The sequence below is a fragment of the Carica papaya genome, chromosome 6 (assembly GCF_054855325.1).
Source record: "Carica papaya isolate Zhongbai chromosome 6, ASM5485532v1, whole genome shotgun sequence".
In the NCBI taxonomy this organism is placed as follows: domain Eukaryota; kingdom Viridiplantae; phylum Streptophyta; class Magnoliopsida; order Brassicales; family Caricaceae; genus Carica; species Carica papaya.
The window spans coordinates 36,778,581-36,798,009 of record NC_142314.1 but is presented as its reverse complement, the minus strand read 5'-3'; the positions used below and the strand labels follow the sequence as shown (position 1 = coordinate 36,798,009).

The following is a 19,429-nucleotide window of genomic DNA, read 5'->3' as shown; positions in this document are numbered from 1 at the left end:
AATTGTTAACGTTTCTAGCAAGCATCGTTGGGTTTGGCATGGTGATGTCGGTTGACTGGTTTCCGATATTGGAGTAAGCTCCTAGGAGTTGTTGAAACCCGATCAAGTTATTGAAAGATGGCACAGAAAGCTGCAATCCAGCAGGATTTGAAGTGAGAAAACTTTTACGCACAACGTCAGTTAAAAAGACCTCAGCAAAGCCTGGTTGATTTTGGAGAGGGACACAACCAATGTAATTTTCAACCTGGACCCTTGTTGGGCAGGAACCGAAGAATCTCCCCATATCCTGACCCATCATTGGATTGTTTATCCCAGTTTGGTCAACACCGAGATTGTTTTTTGGGAAAAGGATGGGATTTTGGGTAAATCTGGTTGAGGAATTGGTGAAATTGAATTGGGAATTCGCCATGATATTCCTTTGGTTAACATGGTAATTAGCGTTGGATCTCAGAAGGCTGCTTTGGCTGCTTGAGTTGAAGAAGCAAGTCATATTGTTGTCAACACCATTACCATGATAATTAGGATTGAACGAGACTGAGTTGGAGTTAAAAGAAAAAGAGGACTTAAATTTCGTCGCCATGGAAATGATTGAGAGGCTCGCAAAGAACACAGGAAAATAATAAAGCGAAATAAGGAGAGAACAAGCTTTGATGGAAGACAGCTGGGGTTTATATCACATATTTATAATATTTTTTTTGAGGTTGGTGGGATGAAACTTTTTTTCTAAGATATCATTGTCTATCCATAAATTTAAAAATGTTAGATATTTATTACAAAATTGGGTAATGTAATAATTATTTTTCTAAAATTTGGCAGATTTGACGGTTATTCAAAGAAAAAGAATAGAATTTGATATTTTTAAAATATATTGAAAAATCAGGTATAAAATTAAATAGAAGATTTAATGGTTATTAATTCTCTTCATCTGTTTCAAGAAACTTAGAGGAATAATAATTAAGAGAATAAGAACAAGGATAATATTTTATATTTTAGGAAAAATATTTGAAAAATAGGAATGATAATTGATCTCCTTCGCGCGTTTTATAATTCAAATTTTTATGTATTCTAACTAAAAAAAATATTTAAAATTTAATATTATTATAAATTATTATATTTAAAATGATTTAATAATTTCAAAAATTGAATTGTAAAAAAATTAATTTTAATATAGTCGATAATTTAAAAATTAAAATAATATAATAATTTCCTTTTCTTAATTTTTATAACAACATAATTTAATGAAGTAACGAATATAATAGTTATTTAGTATATTTTATTTATTTTATTTTAAATTATCATTATTTTTATTCTCATCGAATTAGTTTAAATTCGAATATGATACATTCTATACTATTCATTTTGAATATATATATATAAATAATAAGTGTTCGTATATGTAAAGGCCCAAACCTTGTACTAAAAATTCTTAACGTATGACTCAGAAATAGTGGAATAAGCAGTATATAAAATTTATAATTTAACGGAAGCAATTAGAGTTTAGGGTTACATTTCTTGCACAGTTTACTTAAAATGCCCAATAGGTTTACGAGAATACTTTTAAAAATTTAAATAGAAAAAGTATAAAGGAAAACAAATATAATCAACTTCTACTCGAAACTAGGGAAGCAGAAAGACAATCTCCTAATTAGTTTTCTTGCTGTTCAGGATTCGAGTATTGGTCATTCTGATTTGAAATGGTTAATATTAAAGCGTGAACTACACTACCTTTGTAAGAATATCAACGCATTACCACTTATATGAAAATCAAATGGTTGTTGAAAACATAAAACAACCAATGGAGCTCATTTTTAATAAAATTTGAACGCTACTGCATTCATTATTTGTTTAACTGAAAACGTTAATATTTTCTCAACTCACTTGTAAATTCTTAAATGTCATTAATTAGGATAAAAATCAAAATAGTAATCTACAATGTGCATTCTAAAGACATAATAATTAATTTTACGATATTTCCTAAAACTGAATTCCTTACCATATTCATCTTTATTATTTTACCTCTCCTACAGGTGTCATTGGGGGTCCATAGGGATTCTCACTATATGTGGACACGAAAATTCATTATATTAATCAAATGACCTCCTCATACCCCGTCTGATAATGGGTGCCAAAATTAATAACTGCCTCAATATTTTTTCCATTTTCTCCACGTCGACATGGAATGGAATGAACGAAAAGAAGATGTGGCTTACCGGAGCGTTTTTTGATCTATGGTTCGGTGGCTCAGCCGAGCTCCGTTGTTCCTTCCTCGCGGTTCGTAGTTGTTTTCAGTTTCCTTACAACGAAAATAAGTTATACGACTAGGGACGAAGGAACAAGGAAAAACGAGAAGAAAAATTGCACTTACCGGTGTGTTTGGATCTTCGGTGCGGTGGTACCGGTGGCTGGACTTCTCCTCCGGTCGCCCTTCTTCTTCTTCTTCTCCAGTGAGTGGGTGTCGGTTAGGGTTAGGGTTTCGCTTTGGAAGAGATGTTTAAATACCCTCCTCCCCTCGATCTGGGTTGTCTATTTGGGCTCGCGTGGATCAACCACAACCATCAGATCACACTTATTAGAGAAACAGATCTGGAACGTTCGATCGAAGATGCATCGGTCGTCCGATCGCGCTTATTCAGAAAATCTATCCGGATCATTTGAGCGCGCGAGGGTGAACACGGGATGTTACAATATACTTTATAAAACAATCATTTATATATTGAATTGATTACTTTTTACATATTTATACATTTATTTCCATTTTATCATTATTTTAACTATAAAATATTTTTAAAATATATAAAAATTAAGTACAAAGAAGATATTTTAAATATTAGCTTAAAGATGAGAATAAATATTCTATATTTAATTTAAATTTGAATTAAAAAGTAATATTCAAGGTAATTTTAGTTCATCACAAGGATATATTTATAGGTAAAAATTCGGTTTAAAAATAATTTTATTTCACATAACTAAAATTCAAAGATAATTTTAGTTATGATTTAAATATGTAATATACAATTAAATATTTATGGTGGTTTTTAATTAAATATATAATATATATAAAAAATGAGTGAACAGTAATATATTTATATTTGTCATATGGGTAATTATACCTAACAATTATTTGTCTTAACTATGAAAAATAATAATTTTAATATTTAATAAATTGTATAAGATATATTTTTTTACAAATATAAAAATTGAAAAAATATTATGTTAATTAATTAAAAAAACTTAATATATAGTTTTATTCGATTTTATTTTTTAACTAAATATTATTAAATAAATATTTTATCATTATTTTAAAGATGGCCAGGCTGTATCCAGAACTTCTCCAGTGAAATCCCTAATTTACCCTTTTCACTGTCGGCCCGCTGAATAACCTCTCCGACCGATTGATTGCACCGCTCTGAACTTCGAACCATTTCGCGAAACACTAATCTTATCGGCGAAGAATCGGGAATCGCGGTGCTTCCATATCGGCGGTACTGAAAGGGAATGGTTGCAGAGTGAGGAACAAGGGAATTTGGCGACGAGGTTATTGGTCTCCGCATTTAAACTTGCCTGTATACACATAGGAAGACAAACGAAAGAATTAATTGCTATATACATATTTCTCGTTTCTGTGTTTTTCGTATGAATAGGAAGCTATTTTATGCTTTTTAGACTTGTGGATTTACTGTGAAATTGGATAAAAATGGTTAATTGATTAACTGGGTGCAGTTCATTATGTGGGTAGTTCGCTTGATGGGACCAAGCTATTTTAAGCTTTGCGAAGTCATAACCTCCGACCGCTGTTTGTCTCGTAATCATGTCTGGTATAGTTTTTAGTTGCACGTCAACTTTCCTTTACTGTGTTTTTTTCAATTTTGTTTTTGTTTAGGGTTTACTGGAATTTTCGGTGAAGGGGTTTAGAGGGGATGAATGACTAAGTGAAATAGAGGAGGAGGTGGACAACAAAATACAGACGATGTTAAAATCTAGGAAATTAGCAAAAGAGCACAAGGAGCAGTTACACAGGCTACAAGAAAAGGTTAGGAGCTTTTTGTTTAAGTGACAATAATGTCGTTTTGTATTTATATTTTGTTTTATATAATTCATTTTCATGTCTCTGTTTCTGGTGTAGTAATCTTTTGGGTTCTTCAACTGGTCTGGTCCGTGTAGCTCTCAAGCTCTTCAAGTTAAAGGACATTTGAACTTATATCTGTCCTGATTCAACACCTTTTTTTTATAAATTCATCTTAGTATGGGATTTTTTGACATATAATCTGACTGAAATTGGGGTAGAGGATGTCGTATGTGTAATTGATCAATGAGAATATTGGGATTTAGATTATGGTCAGATTGAGGGATTACAAATTATTTGAATCTGAAACAAGGGTAAGAGCCCATAGGTTCTGCATCATGAAAGTATACTCATTTATAGGGAGTATTTTTTCGTCTGGGAGTTGAATCCCTTGGCTATAGATTATGCTTCTTGGTTATAAGTTATCTTAAGGAAATTAATATATGGATCTAGACTCGGGTGACTAGTATAGTTGAATTCATAGACTGAAGAACTGCTTTGATTCTTTTGCTTGTTTCGCATGTCTCTGTTCAAATTTTTCAGGTTCAATTTCATGGCAACTCTGTCATTTTCTCCTGTTTTCACTGAACTAAAGTTCTTGAAAGAACTGCTAAGTTAATTTCACCCCCATCTTCCCTTCTATTTGCTTTTTTGATTGTTGTTCCAGGATTCTCCTGTTCTGTCCTTCTTGGTGATAAAACTGTTTGTTCAATTTTTCAGCGTTGTCCGCTTTAAGATTGTACCACGAGAGGTTGCCTTGCTTAAATTATGACTTCATGTTAATATTCCTTAACCTGTTTGTTGTAAGATGATATTTTTGAAAGTTTCCAACCAGTAGAGAAGTGTTTGCACTTTTAGAGAAGATATCAAGTAATCTTTTCTTTTGTCACGAATGCTTTACTAGTTGTATATAAACTGGCTTTATAGTTGAAGGCTTTCTTGTGCTAAAGATCACTATTCTTATAATAGTGAAATGTCTAAAGGAAATTGATGATATTGTGATGTTAATTGGCTGTTTGATCTGGAATTACCTTTAATGGAAGTTTATCTACCTGTTTGGATCTGTAAGCAAAAATAAAAGGAGTTTGTTTAAATGCTCAATCTATTAAGTTCCTCACTCAGTTCATCTTTCCTTTGTCATCTCTCTCTTTCTCTATATATATATATATATATTTATATGTTTACGTGTGTATGTGTGTATACGCGTATGAAATATGTTCATGCATTTGCCACCTGTTTGTCTATCTCACAGAGAAAGACATGTTTAGACACATTGAGGCAGGACATGTTTATGTAAGATAAACAAAGAAATATCTTTAGAAGGACCTTGTTGCTTAGCCCAAAGAAATGAAAGAAAAAGCATCAGTCTCAAATAAACAAAAAATCAAGAAGTGATCCTTAAAGATCTTGTGTTTCTCTCCAAGCCCTCAAGAACTAGAAGAGTAACCCAAGAAGTAGGAAATTACCTAAATTATCGAGTAAATATCTTGTGTATTTTTCTTGCTTAAATTTTCTATATGTTATGACAGCTTCATTTTTAATGTTGTCTTGTAACTTTTAAGCTGTCAACAATTAAATATATTTTATTTTCTGTCTATTATGACGTTTTTAGTTTCTCACCAGTTTAATTGTTGTTGTTGTTGATTCTTTAGAATAAGAGCTTTCAATATTTTCATACATAATAGGTATGAATGTATATGGTCTGGTTTTATTTAATGTCTGTTGGGGCGAGAAATTGATTTAATCCCTATTTATTTTTTGACAATTCTATAGTAAACTATAAGATATAAAATACATCAAAATGTAAAATACAACACACCAACTGTCAGCGGATCAAAGGTTATATGTAGAATTTTCAATTTAATAGATTACATAATATTTAATTATTTTGTGTAAAGTTACCTAGATGACATAAAAGATTAATGAGGGCACATGATTACTCGCATGAGGAGATGGTCTATTTATTTGACATATCTAATTTTAGATTTTGTACTAGAACATAACTTTAGATGCAATACGAGACTTATATATGACCCTTCTTCAACATTATTTGTGCATTATAAACAATAATTCATTATTTAAGCATAATCTTGTAATATATAAAGAAAATAAAAACAAGCATATATTAATTTACATCATTAAGAGAGATTCAACTATGGGTTAAAACCACATTTATCATTTCATATATACATTATTTGAGTACCAGTTTTTTGGAATTAAAGATCAAATATTTAATTTACTTTTCTGACATCTCCACAAGAGAAAACTCATTAACCTGATAATCGATTACTTCTCCTTTAGCAACAACAGTTGGAGGAGCATGTCCCCAATTTATATTTTGTTTTAATTCATTTTAATGTCTCTGTTTTTGGTTTGCTAATCTTTTGGGTTCTTTTACTGCTCTGGCTCCTGTGTAGCTTTCAAGCTCTTCAAATGTAGGAGATTTGAGCTTATATCTGTATGAGTTCAACACCTTTATTTTTTCTAATTCATTTTAATTTGAGAATTTTTGCATATAAACTGACTACAAATCTAGTAGAGGATGCCTTATGTGTAATTGATCAAAGACACTATTGGGGTTCAGATTATGGTCAAATTGAGGGATTACAAATTATTCGAGTATGAAACTAGAAGAAGAGCCAATAGGTTTTGCACCATGAAAGTATACTCATTTATAGGGAGTACTTTTTCCTTTTGGAGTTGAATCCTGTGGCTATAGATTTGGCTCATTCCAAATTTGGTTCTTTGTTATAAGTTATCTTAAGGAAATTAATATATATGGCTCTAGATTCGAGTGATTAGTATAGTTGAGTTCATAGACTGAAGAACTACTTTAGTTCTTTTATTTGTTTTGCATTTCTCTGTTCATTTTTTTCAAGTTTAATTTCGTGGTAGTTCTGTCCCTTCTCTCCTAATTGCACTAAAATGAAGTCCTTGAAAGAGAACTACTAATTTAATTTCACCTCCATCTTCCCGCTTATTTGATAATTTGATTGTTGTTTAGTGATTCTCCTCTTCTGTCCTGCTTCATGATAAGACTCCTTGTTCATTTTTTCAATATTGCCCGCTTTAAGATTGTACCACGAGAGGACATCTTGTTTAAATTATGATTTCTAGTTAATATATGTTAATCAATACAAATTGGTATATATGTTATTTCCTATATTGGTTATTGTTGCTAAGTTCCTCCTTGCTACTCTCGTTGTTGTTTTCTTGCTCTTTGTAAGGATTTTGGTTTCTCTTTTTTCTTGTCTTGTCTTCCATACATAACCTTAGTTTGCACCCTCTATAGTTCAATTTCCCCCATTCTAGTTGTTTATTCAAATTTCCTTTCTCTAGCTGTTGTTCGTCGTGAGAGCCTCACTTACTAAGTCAAAATGATGCCATCAATGTTATATTTTGTTTTAGTAATTCATTGTGTATCGTTGGTCATATCGCCATTTCCTTGTATTTCTTGTCTTCTCTTACCATATCATCAATCTCTTTACATGAATAGTCAATAAAAATTCAATTTTTATCTCGAAACTTATAGGCTAAAGGTTCATATATCCCTTAGTTAGGTTTTCTTCTTTTGTTCTTTACGAGCAACAACATCATGTAGCTTAAGTTTGAATGGGCTTGAAAATCGTATAGAAATAAACCTTGAAGAGAATTACAGGCACAAACTATATTGCACTTAAATAATAAGAACGAAGTTTGATTTCCTTAATTTTTTCTAGTCCCAAGATTTAATTTGGCCTATTTAAAGATTTTAAAATTTTAATTGAGATAATTTTTTTCATGATTTTACCATTTATTTTAATTTTCTAATAGAAATTGAAAAATTGAGGATACGAAATTAGACTATAACACAAGTACTACATCTAAAGTGGATATTATTCTAAAATGTTTTCTCTTCTTTCTGGGGTGTCAATATTGATATGAATTAATATTCTTTTATCTATTAGCTATGGTGGATTTTTTCTTAATTGTGGAAAGTGACTAGATAAGTCGTTATTTCTTGAATATTTTCTTTGAATGATAATAATATACAGTGTTTAATTAATGAGAAAAAAATCCACAATTTCTCAAATTCTTTGCATCGAGTCTAGTTTTTTCATACTCTTTTAGAAACAAATCAATTTGCAGATATCGTGACTAAAGGAGGAGTTGCAAGAGGAGATAACACATGGAAGCATTCTTCTCATGATTGTGAAGATCTAATCTATGCATCATTACCTGCTTTCACTGGTATGATTTCGCCCTTGTTATACTCATTTTGTATTCAAATTTTAATTTTGTTCAATTCATACGAGTATTTAAATTTTAGAATTCGTTGAATTTATTTGAATTACTTATTTTTAACGAGCAAATCAATTTGGGATTTTTTTTTGCCAAAAGAAAAGCATTGCAGGCCAGGGCTCTAAGAAGCTTTTTTGTTGTTTTGAAGATTTAGTCTTGAAGTCCTGTGTATTTTTCTTTCCAAAAATTTCAATGTTTATGACAGCTTCACTTATAATGTTGTCTTGTAGCTTTTAAGTTGTCAACAACCAAATTAATTTTTTTTCTTGCCTATTATGGCATTATCAAATTTTCACCAATTTAATTGTTGTTGTTGATTCTTTAACATAAGAAGGCTTCCTCCATCAGCGGTGCACTGCCTGAGCTTGCAATGCCCGGCTGGCGCATTGCAGTCTAGCCTACAGGCGCATAGGCCTGCTATTGCGCGTGCGTAGGGCCTAGGCGCACCGGGTGTCGTGTGCACAGGCCCCAGGCACACAAGGCTTGTCTGCGCAGGTCTATTGCGCGAACGGCACACGTATAGTATGCGATGCCAGTTTGTGTGCGAAGTGACGTGCGGACAGCCCGCCTTCGCGTACAGGTCCTGACCCTGCATCATGCATGCGAAGGGGGACATGCTCGTTGTCCACACGTCCTGTGCGTGTGTGCGTGCGAAGGGGAAATGCGTGTTGTGCGCACGCCTCGCGGCCACTGAGCGCGCATACACGCGCGCACAGTACCTAGCACCCGCGCAGGCAAACTAGCATCTTATGGGATTTTTCTCGCGAGTAGTTTTTCTCCCACTTAGCCGTTTTTTCAATTTTTTTCTAAATTTTTCTTTTAATTTAAAATAAAATAAAATAATTTAAATAAAAATAAAAACAAAAAATAAGTTAAAATTATGAATCATAGAAATGTTAAACAACGTAAATTAATTAATTTTAAGGTCAACCAAAGACTCGAAAAAATAGAATTTTCAAATCATTTTAGTATAGTGATAGGGGAGGTGTTGCAGACTTAGATGCATTCTCTCCCTAGGCACGATCGAACGGATGAGATGAATTGCGATGAACGGTCCAGATTTGCCCACGCAATCGGCCTAAACAAGCAATGATTGGACGACTCTCCTCGCTCCATGTCGATGCGAATGGACGATCTAGATCGACGCGGGATAAGTATAAAAATATTGCATCACAGGGGAACCTTAACCTTAGCTGCACACACCCTCGCCAGATAAGAAGGACCAGCTGTCGGAGAATGAGACTGACCCCCGGCCGCTACCGCATTAGAGCCCCCACCGATCGCCAAAAAAGGTAAAATTCTTCCATACCCGCTTGAAATTCAATCAATTCTGAGTCTCCTTGTGGCCATATCGGAGCAAAAGGGACAATGGTTGTGCCGAAAATCGCGGGTAAAGCCCGGCGGAGCCATCGCAGCCGAAGCCCTAAAACTCCTCCGATGAGTCTCTTTCAATTTTTCAATTCATGCAATTTTCTAATCATTGTATTCATCGTCTTTTTCTCTGCAGGTTACCCGAAGAAAGAACTCCAACTGTGAAGGAAAACTAGCGGAGATGCTGCACCCGGAGACCCTCCACCGGTAGGTTTGATTTTTTGTGATTTTTCGACTAACCGAGGCCCCCTAACGCTTTGTCCACAGGAATGCGTGTTAAACTACCAAAACTAGCCAAAATCGATCAGGCCAAGGTGAACCACCGCCGTGGGAGTCGGAGCCGGCACCGGAGGACAGTGGTGGCGTCGTGCCGAAATCCTAAAATTGACCGTGAAGGGTTTTCAACATTGATTTAGGATTTTTGTGGTATTTTTAGTTGTGTGATGAGTATTTTGGATTCCCACAAGAAAATTTAGGAAACCTGGGACCTGTTAGGAGATATAATAGATAGCGCAGTATTTCAAAACACCAATCTGGGTAAGGATCTCTCACCTTATTCTCGGCTACAGTAAATTGAGGATTAATAATCATTAATCTTATTTTGTGAAAAATTAAAAAAATCCTAAAAATGTTACAGGTCACTGGTGAAATCGGAATCGGTTATTTCATATTTGTCCTGATTTCCAGTTTATTTTCCTTTATTGCCTATATTTACTTACTATTATACTGTGCATAATTGAATTGATAGTTTTTATAATCTCCTCAATTATTTGGTTATTTGACTGCATTATTTTTTTATATTCTGATTATTTGATTATTTTCAAAAGTTTGGCCACATGGACTGCCACGTCAGCAGCACGACCAATCTTCCTGCGCCGTGTGGTAGACATGTGGAGAGACATTCACATGGGAGGCCACGATGGTGATTCGCGTGCCAGCGGATCCAACGACCCAGATCGCATCCTGCATGCACAGACGATCTAGATCCATTTCTTTTTCAAGCACGATCAAACGACTGGATTTGATCGTAATGGACGGTCCAGATTTGCACACTGATTGGCCTAAACGAGTCTCGAATTAGATGGCTCTCCTTGCTCCACGTCGACGTGAATGGATGGTCAAGATCAGGGGAGGAGAGGTATTTAAACCTCTCTTCGGTTGGCTCCCAAAACCCTAGCCGACACCCCTCACAAGAGAAGAAGAAGAAGGGCGGTTAGAGGAAAACTCAATCACAAGAGGGACATTGTCGCCACCGTATTGGAGCCACCACCGACACTGAAAAATGTAAAAAAAATTCTCTTCTATTCGAAATTGAATTTCAAACCTCCCACACCCATATCGGAGCCAAAAAGATTACGGGTGAGCCGTAAAATACGAGCGGAGCTCGGCCGAACCACCGCGGTCTCAATTTTTCCCTTTGTCGGCCGACAGAGGCTCCCTAACCTAATTTTTTACAGGTTTTCATGCAAAATCAGTCAAAATCGGTCGAAAATGACCAAACTGATAGCAAACACCGCTGTGGGTAGTCGAGCACGGCGGTGGCACCGTGCCGAAACCTTAAATTGGCCAAAAAAAGTTAAAAAAAATTGCTTATTTTGGTCTTTTGGGGTATTTTCGGATACGTGATGCTATTTTTTATTTCCGCAGGAAAAATGCAGGAAATCCGGGGACCGTCTAAAGCCGCAATGAGAAGAACAGTGTTTTGAACTCCAATTCGTAGTAAGAATCCTTAACAATTTTTATCGTAATGACAAATTAAAGTTTCAATAATTAATAATGGTATGTTTTGTAAAAATTAAAAAATCTTAAAATTATTTGCAGGTCACTAGTAGAGTCGATAACTGGTCAGTACGAAATTGTTTATTTTATGAGATTGTAGTTGTAATTGGTGATTGATGAAATGTTGTGAACATACCTGAAGGGTGTACGGACCCAGTGCATAAGGAAAACCCTACCGTTGACAACTTCTCAGTCGAGCAGGGCTGAGAAGTCTCATACCGAATGGGGTATCGAGGTGATGGTATATTTGGCGCCCATTACCGAACGAGATATGAGGATGACCGATTGATTGATAATTTAGATATTAATTTCACGCGTAGGAGGACGTCTCTATGGACCCCTAGAGATACTAGTAAGCAGGTAAGAATGTAAGTTTATTGTTATTGTTTATTTGAATCTGTAATAAAAATATTATTCGAATTATTGTCTTTATAGGTCGATTTTCAAAACTCATAAGGGTAAGTATGAAATAATGGTTTTTAAGTTAAACGAATTGATTTAAAAAGAAATAATGACTTCATTGGTTGTTTGACAATTTTTATCGACCTTTAATTATCCGTATCGGTGTTAAATGTGATATTCTCATTAGGGTAAGTGTAGCACATTCTCTTTATTTAACAATTTCATGTTAGAAAGATCAAGATGCAGATCTTGAACTGCAAACGAGTTGCGAATAAAAGTTGTGTCCCGCATCCAATCAGAGTTACCCAGTAGAGGTTAACTCCATAGCATCTTTTGTTACATTTTATATATTTATTTATTTCATTGTTGAAACTCATGCGTGATAAAGTTGGCAAGATCTTCAATTGTTAAACATTAAGAATGTAGTTGTTACCAAATGCATCATTACTCAATGATTGAGCAAACAAAAGTTCATTTTTAACCTCGAAAAGGTCCTTACCATTTGGATAATTAAGGGGGGATGAATTTTGTGAGAAGTTGTTCAATTCATACGAATGTCTAAATTCTAGAATTCATTGAATTTATTTGAATTACTCATTTCTAACGAGCAAATCAATTTGTCTTTTTTTTGCCAAAGACATGCACTGTCGGCCAGGACTCTAAAAAGCTTTTTCGTTATTTTTGAAGATTTAGTCTTAAAGTCCTGTGTCTGTAGGAGCGAGAAATTTATTTAATCCCTATCTATTTTTTGATAACTCTATATAGTAAACTATAAGATCTAAAATGCATCAAAATATAAAATACAACAACTATGAGTGGATTAAAGGTTTTTTATAAAGTTTTTTTAATTTGATAGATCACACAATATTTAAAAAATTGGTCTAAATTTACCTACATGATATAAAATATTGATGAGCCCACATGATTATTAGCATAATAAGTTAGTCTATGTATTTGACATATCTAGCATTAGATTTTATACTAGTATATAACTTTAAATGCAATATGAGGCATATATATGACTCTTTTTTGCCATGATTTATGCATTGTAAACAATAATTCATATTTAAACAAAAATTTTATAACATATAAAGAAAAAAAAACAAGCATGAATTAATTCACATTATTAAGAGAGATTCGCATATGGGCTAAAATCACATTTATTTATTGGTTTCATATATACATTATTTAAGCATCATTTTTTGAAATTAAAGATTAGATATATGATTTACTCCTCAGACATCTCTACAAGAGAAAACTCGTCAACCTAGTTGTCAGTTGCTTCTTCTTTAGCAGCAACAATTGGAGGAGCATTCTCATTCGAGCTGATAATATCTTCTTTAATCTTCACACCACCAGTACTCTCAAGAGCTTGACCGCCACCATTAGGGATCCTGACATCAAAATGGTTCATCCATGTCGCCTTGAATTTCTTTGGCGCGACAGTAAGTCCATTATGAGTGTTAACAATGTGAAGTTTGCGAGGCTTCTTGTTCCTATTCTTTGCAGCCTTTCTCTTTTGCCTCTCCTCACTAGTTTCATATTTATAATGAGCTCTTAAAACATGAGTCGCAAAAAGCAACGATGTACTGAACCCTTCCATACACTTAGGGCATGTGTATGGACCGTATTTGTTGCAAGGGAGGCTGTGAGTCACCCCATCATAACTCTCATCATCATCACTTTCAGATTGATGATGATCTCCATTTGGGTTTTTCAGAACTCTTGTTTGTTGGGAACAATTTTCGATGGAGTTTCCACTCATGCGCGATAAAGTTGGCAAGATCTTCAATGATTGAGCATTAAGAATGTTGTTGTTGTTACCAAACGCACCATTGCTCAATGATTGAGCAAACAAAAGTTCATTTTTCATCCCGAAAAGGTCCCTACCATTTGGATAATTAAGGGGGGATGAATTTGGTGAGAAGTTGTGAGGATAATGATGAGTAACAGGAAAATTGTTAACGTTTCTAGCAAGCATCGTTGGGTTTGGCATGGTGATGTCGGTCGACTGGTTTCCGATATTGGAGTAAGCTCCTAGGAGTTGTTGAAACCCGATCAAGTTATTGAAAGATGGCACAGAAAGTTGCAATCCAGTAGGATTTGAAGTGAGAAAACTTTTACGCACAACTTCAGTTACAAAGACCTCAGTAAAGCCTGGTTGATTTTGGAGAGGGACACAACCAATGTAATTTTCAACTTGGACCCTTTTTGGGCAGGAACCAAAGATTCTCCCCATATCCTGACCCATCATTGGATTGCTTATTCCAGTTTGGTCAACACCGAGAATGTTTTTTGGGAAAAGGATGGGATTTTGGGTAAATCTGGTTGAGGAATTGGTGAAATTGAATTGGGAATTCGCCATGATATTCCTTTGGTTAACATGGTAATTAGCATTGGATCTCAGAAGGCTGCTTTGGCTGCTTGAGTTGAAGAAGCAAGTCATATTGTTGTCAACACCATTACCATGATAATTAGGATTGAACGAGACTGAGTTGGAGTTAAAAGAAAAAGAGGACTCAAATTTCGTCGCCATGGAGATGATTGAGAGGCTCGCAAAGAACACAGGAAAATAATAAAGCGAAATAAGGAGAGAACAAGCTTTGATGTAAGACAGCTGGGGTTTATATCACATATTTATAATATGTTTTTTGAGGTTGGTGGGATGAAACTTTTTTTCTAAGATATCATTGTCTATCCATAAATTTAAAAATGTTAGATATTTATTACAAAATTGGGTAATGTAATAATTATTTTTCTAAAATTTGGCAGATTTGACGGTTATTCAAAGAAAAAGAAGAGAATCTGATATTTTTAAAATATATTGAAAAATCAGATATAAAATTAAATAGAAGATTTAATGGTTATTAATTCTCTTCATCTGTTTCAAGAAACTTAGAGAAATAATAATTAAGAGAATAAGAACAAGGATAATATTTTATATTTTATGAAAAATATTTGAAAAATAGGAATGATAATTAATCTCCTTCGCGCGTTTTATAATTCAAATTTTTATGTATTCTAACTAAAAAAAATATTTAAATTTTAATATTATTATAAATTATTATATTTAAAATGATTTAATAATCTAAAAAATTGAATTGTAAAGAAATTAATTTTAATATAGCCGATAATTTAAAAATTAAAATAATATAATAATTTCTTTTTTTAATTTTTATAACAACATAATTTAATGAATTAACGAATATAATAGTTATTTAGTATATTTTATTTATTTTATTTTAAATTATCATTATTTTTATTCTCATCGAATTAGTTTAAATTCGAATATGATACATTATATGCTATTCTATTTAAAAATTTAAATAGAAAAAGTATAAAAGAAAACAAATATAATAAATCTTTACTCGAAACTAGGGAAGTAGAAAGACAATCTCCTAATTAGTTTTCTTGCTGTTCAAGATTCGGGTATTGGTCGTTCTGATCTGAAATTGTTAATACTAAAGAGTGAACTACACTAACTCTGTAAAAAAAAATCAATGCATTACCACTGATATAGAAAATCAAATGGTTGTCGAAAACATAAAACAACTAATTGAGCTCATTTTTAATAAAATTTGAATATATATATGCAAATAATAAGTGTTCGTATATGTAAAGGCCCAAACCTTGTACTAAAAATTCTTAACGTATAACTCAGAAATAGTTGAATAAGCAGTATATAAAATTTATAATTTAGCAGAAGCAATTAGAGTTTATGGTTACATTTCTTGCACAGTTTACTTAAAATACCCAATAAGTTTACGAGAATGCTTTTAAAAATTTAAATAGAAAAAGTATAAAAGAAAACAAATATAATCAACCTCTACTCGAAACTAGGGAAGCAGAAAGACAATCTCCTAATTAGTTTTCTTGCTGTTCAGGATTCGGGTATTGGTCGTTCTGATCTGAAATTGTTAATACTAAAAAGTGAACTACACTAACTCTGTAAAAAAATCAATGCATTACCACTGATATAGAAAATCAAATGGTTGTCGAAAACATAAAATAACCAATGGAGCTCATTTTTAATAAAATTTGAATATATATATGCAAATAATAAGTGTTCGTATATGTAAAGGCCCAAACTTCGTACTAAAAATTCTTAACGTATGACTCAAAAATAGTTGAATAAGCAGTATATAAAATTTATAATTTAGCAGAAGCAATTAGAGTTTATGGTTACATTTCTTGCACAGTTTACTTAAAATACCCAATAGGCTTACGAGAATGCATTTAAAAATTTAAATAGAAAAAGTATAAAAGAAAACAAATATAATCAACCTCTACTCGAAACTAGGGAAGCAGAAAGACAATCTCCTAATTAGTTTTCTTGCTGTTCAGGATTCGAGTATTGGTCGTTCTGATCTGAAATTGCTAATACTAAAAAGTGAACTACACTAACTCTGTAAAAAAAATCAATGCATTACCCTATCGTTGACAACTTCTCAGTCGAGCAGGGCTGAGAAGTCTCGTACCGAATGGGGTTTCGAGGTGGTGGTATGTTTGGCGCTCATTACCGAATGAGATATGAGGATGACCGATTGATTGATAATTTAGATATTAATTTCACGCGTAGGCGGACGTCTCTATGGACCCCTAGAGATACCAGTAAGCAGGTAAGAAGGTAAGTTTATTGTTATTGTTTATTTGAATCTGTAATAAAAATATTATTCGAATTATTGTCTTTATAAGTTGATTTTCAAAACTCATAAGGGTAAGTATGAAATAATGGTTTTTAAGTTAAACGAATTGATTTAAAAAGAAATAATGGCTTCATTGGTTGTTTGACAATTTTTATCGACCTTTGAATATCTGTATCGGTGTTAAATGTGATATTCTTATTAGGCTAGGTGTAGCACATTCTCTTTATTTAACAATTTCATGTTAGAAAGAACAAGATGCAGATCTTGAACTGCAAACGGGTTGCGAATAAAAGTTGTGTCCTGCATTCAATCAGAGTTACCCAGTGGAGGTTAACTCCATAGCATCTTTTGTTGCATTTTATTTATTTATTTATTTCATTGTTGAAACTCATGCGTGATAAAGTTGGCAAGATCTTCAATTGTTAAACATTAAGAATGTTGTTGTCGTTACCAAATGCATCATTACTCAATGATTGAGCAAACAAAAGTTCATTTTTAACCCCAAAAAGGTCCTTACCATTTGGATAATTAAGGGGGGATGAATTTGGTGAGAAGTTGTTCAATTCATACGAATGTTTAAATTCTAGAATTCATTGAATTTATTTGAATTACTAATTTCTAACGAGCAAATCAATTTTTTTCTTTTTTTTACCAAGACAAGCACTGCCGGCCAGGGCTCTAAAAAGCTTTTTTGTTATTTTTGTAGATTTAGTCTTAAAGTCCTGTGTTTGTAGGGGCGAGAAATTTATTTAATCCCTATCTATTTTTTGATAGCTCTATAGAGTAAACTATAAGATCTAAAATGCATCAAAATATAAAATACAACAAGTAACTGTGAGTGGATTAAAGGTTTTTTATGAAGTTTTTTTAATTTGATAGATCGCACGATATTTAAAAAATTGGTCTAAAGTTACCTACATGATATAAAATATTGATGAGCCCACATGATTATTAGCATAAAAAGTTAGTCTATGTATTTGACATATCTAGCCTTAGATTTTATACTAGTATAGAACTTTAAATGCAATATGAGGCATACATATGACTCTTCTTTGCCATGATTTATGCATTATAAACAATAATTCCTATTTAAACATAAATTTTATAACATATAAAGAAAAAAAACAAGCATACATTAATTCACATTATTAAGAGAGATTCGCATATGGGCTAAAATTACATTTATTTATTGGTTTCATATATACATTATTTAAGCATCATTTTTTGAAATTAAAGACTAGATATATGATTTACTCCAAAGATATCTCTACGAGAGAAAACTCGTCAATCTAGTTCTCAGTTGCTTCTTCTTTAGCAGCAACAATTGGAGGAGCATTCTCATTCGAGCTGATAATATCTTCTTTAATCTTCACACCACCAGTACTCTCAAGAGCTTGACCACCACCACCAGGGATCCTGACATCAAAATGGTTCATCCATGTCGCCTTGAATTTCTTTGGCCCGACAGTAAGTCCATTATGAGTGTTAACAATGTGAAGTTTGCGAGGCTTCTTGTTCCTATTCTTTGCAGCCTTTCTCTTTTGCCTCTCCTCACTAGTTTCATATTTATAATGAGCTCTTAAAACATGAGTCGCAAAAAGCAACGATGTACTGAACCCTTCCATACACTTAGGGCATGTGTATGGACCGTATTTGTTGCAAGGGAGGCTGTGAGTCACCCCATCATAACTCTCATCATCATCACTTTCAAATTGATGATGATCTCCATTTGGGTTGTTCGGAACTCTTGTTTGTTGGGAACAATTTCCGATGGAGTTTTCACTCATGCGCGATAAAGTTGGCAAGATCTTCAATGATTGAGCATTAAGAATGTTGTTGTTGTTACCAAACGCACCATTGCTCAATGATTGAGCAAACAAAAGTTCATTTTTCATCCCGAAAAGGTCCCTACCATTTGGATAATTAAGGGGGGATGAATTTGGTGAGAAGTTGTAAGGACAATGATGAGTAATAGGAATATTGTTAACGTTTCTAACAAGAATCATTGGGTTTGGCATGGTGATGTCGGTTGACTGGTTTTCGATATTGGAGTAAGCTCCTAGGAGTTGTTGAAACCCGATCAAGTTATTGAAAGATGGCACAGAAAGCTGCAATCCAGCAGGATTTGAAGTGAGAAAACTTTTACGCACAACTTCAGTTACAAAGACCTCAGTAAAGCCTGGTTGATTTTGGAGAGGGACACAACCAATGTAATTTTCAACTTGGACCCTTTTTGGGCAGGAACCAAAGATTCTCCCCATATCCTGACCCATCATTGGATTGCTTATCCCAGTTTGGCCAACACCGAGATTGTTTTTTGGGAAAAGGATGGGATTTTGGGTAAACCTGGTTGAGGAATTGGTGAAATTGAATTGGGAATTCGCCATGATATTCCTTTGGTTAACATGGTAATTAGCGTTGGATCTCAGAAGGCTGCTTTGGCTGCTTGAGTTGAAGAAGCAAGTCATATTGTTGTCAACACCATTACCATGATAATTAGGATTGAACGAGACTGAGTTGGAGTTAAAAGAAAAAGAGGACTCAAATTTCGTCGCCATGGAGATGATTGAGAGGCTCGCAAAGAACACAGGAAAATAATAAAGCGAAATAAGGAGAGAACAAGCTTTGATGTAAGACAGCTGGGGTTTATATCACATATTTATAATATTTTTTTTGAGGTTGGTGGGATGAAACTTTTTTTTTAAGATATCATTGTCTATCCATAAATTTAAAAATGTTAGATATTTATTACAAAATTGGGTAATGTAATAATTATTTTTCTAAAATTTGGCAGATTTGACGGTTATTCAAAGAAAAAGAAGAGAATCTGATATTTTTAAAATATATTGAAAAATCAGATATAAAATTAAATAGAAGATTTAATGGT

General features: G+C 33.4%; 1 long non-coding RNA gene across 13 annotated transcripts; it reads left to right on the top strand.

Annotated features, from left to right (window-relative positions):
• Positions 1-3,146: 3,146 nt before the first annotated feature.
• Positions 3,147-12,508, top strand: LOC110825023 (uncharacterized). Of its 13 annotated transcripts, none has more exons than XR_015821776.1 (5): positions 3,317-4,030; positions 8,192-8,293; positions 9,339-9,636; positions 9,852-9,922; positions 9,983-10,383. It is a non-coding gene; the product is annotated as an uncharacterized LOC110825023 (long non-coding RNA). The 13 variants fall into 13 exon arrangements; XR_015821784.1 differs by lacking the exons at positions 9,339-9,636; positions 9,852-9,922; positions 9,983-10,383 and adding exons at positions 11,363-11,434; positions 11,537-11,559; positions 11,637-12,508 and having other exon boundaries at positions 3,318-4,030; XR_015821777.1 differs by having other exon boundaries at positions 9,362-9,636; positions 9,852-10,383.
• The last annotated feature ends 6,921 nt before the right edge of the window (positions 12,509-19,429 follow it).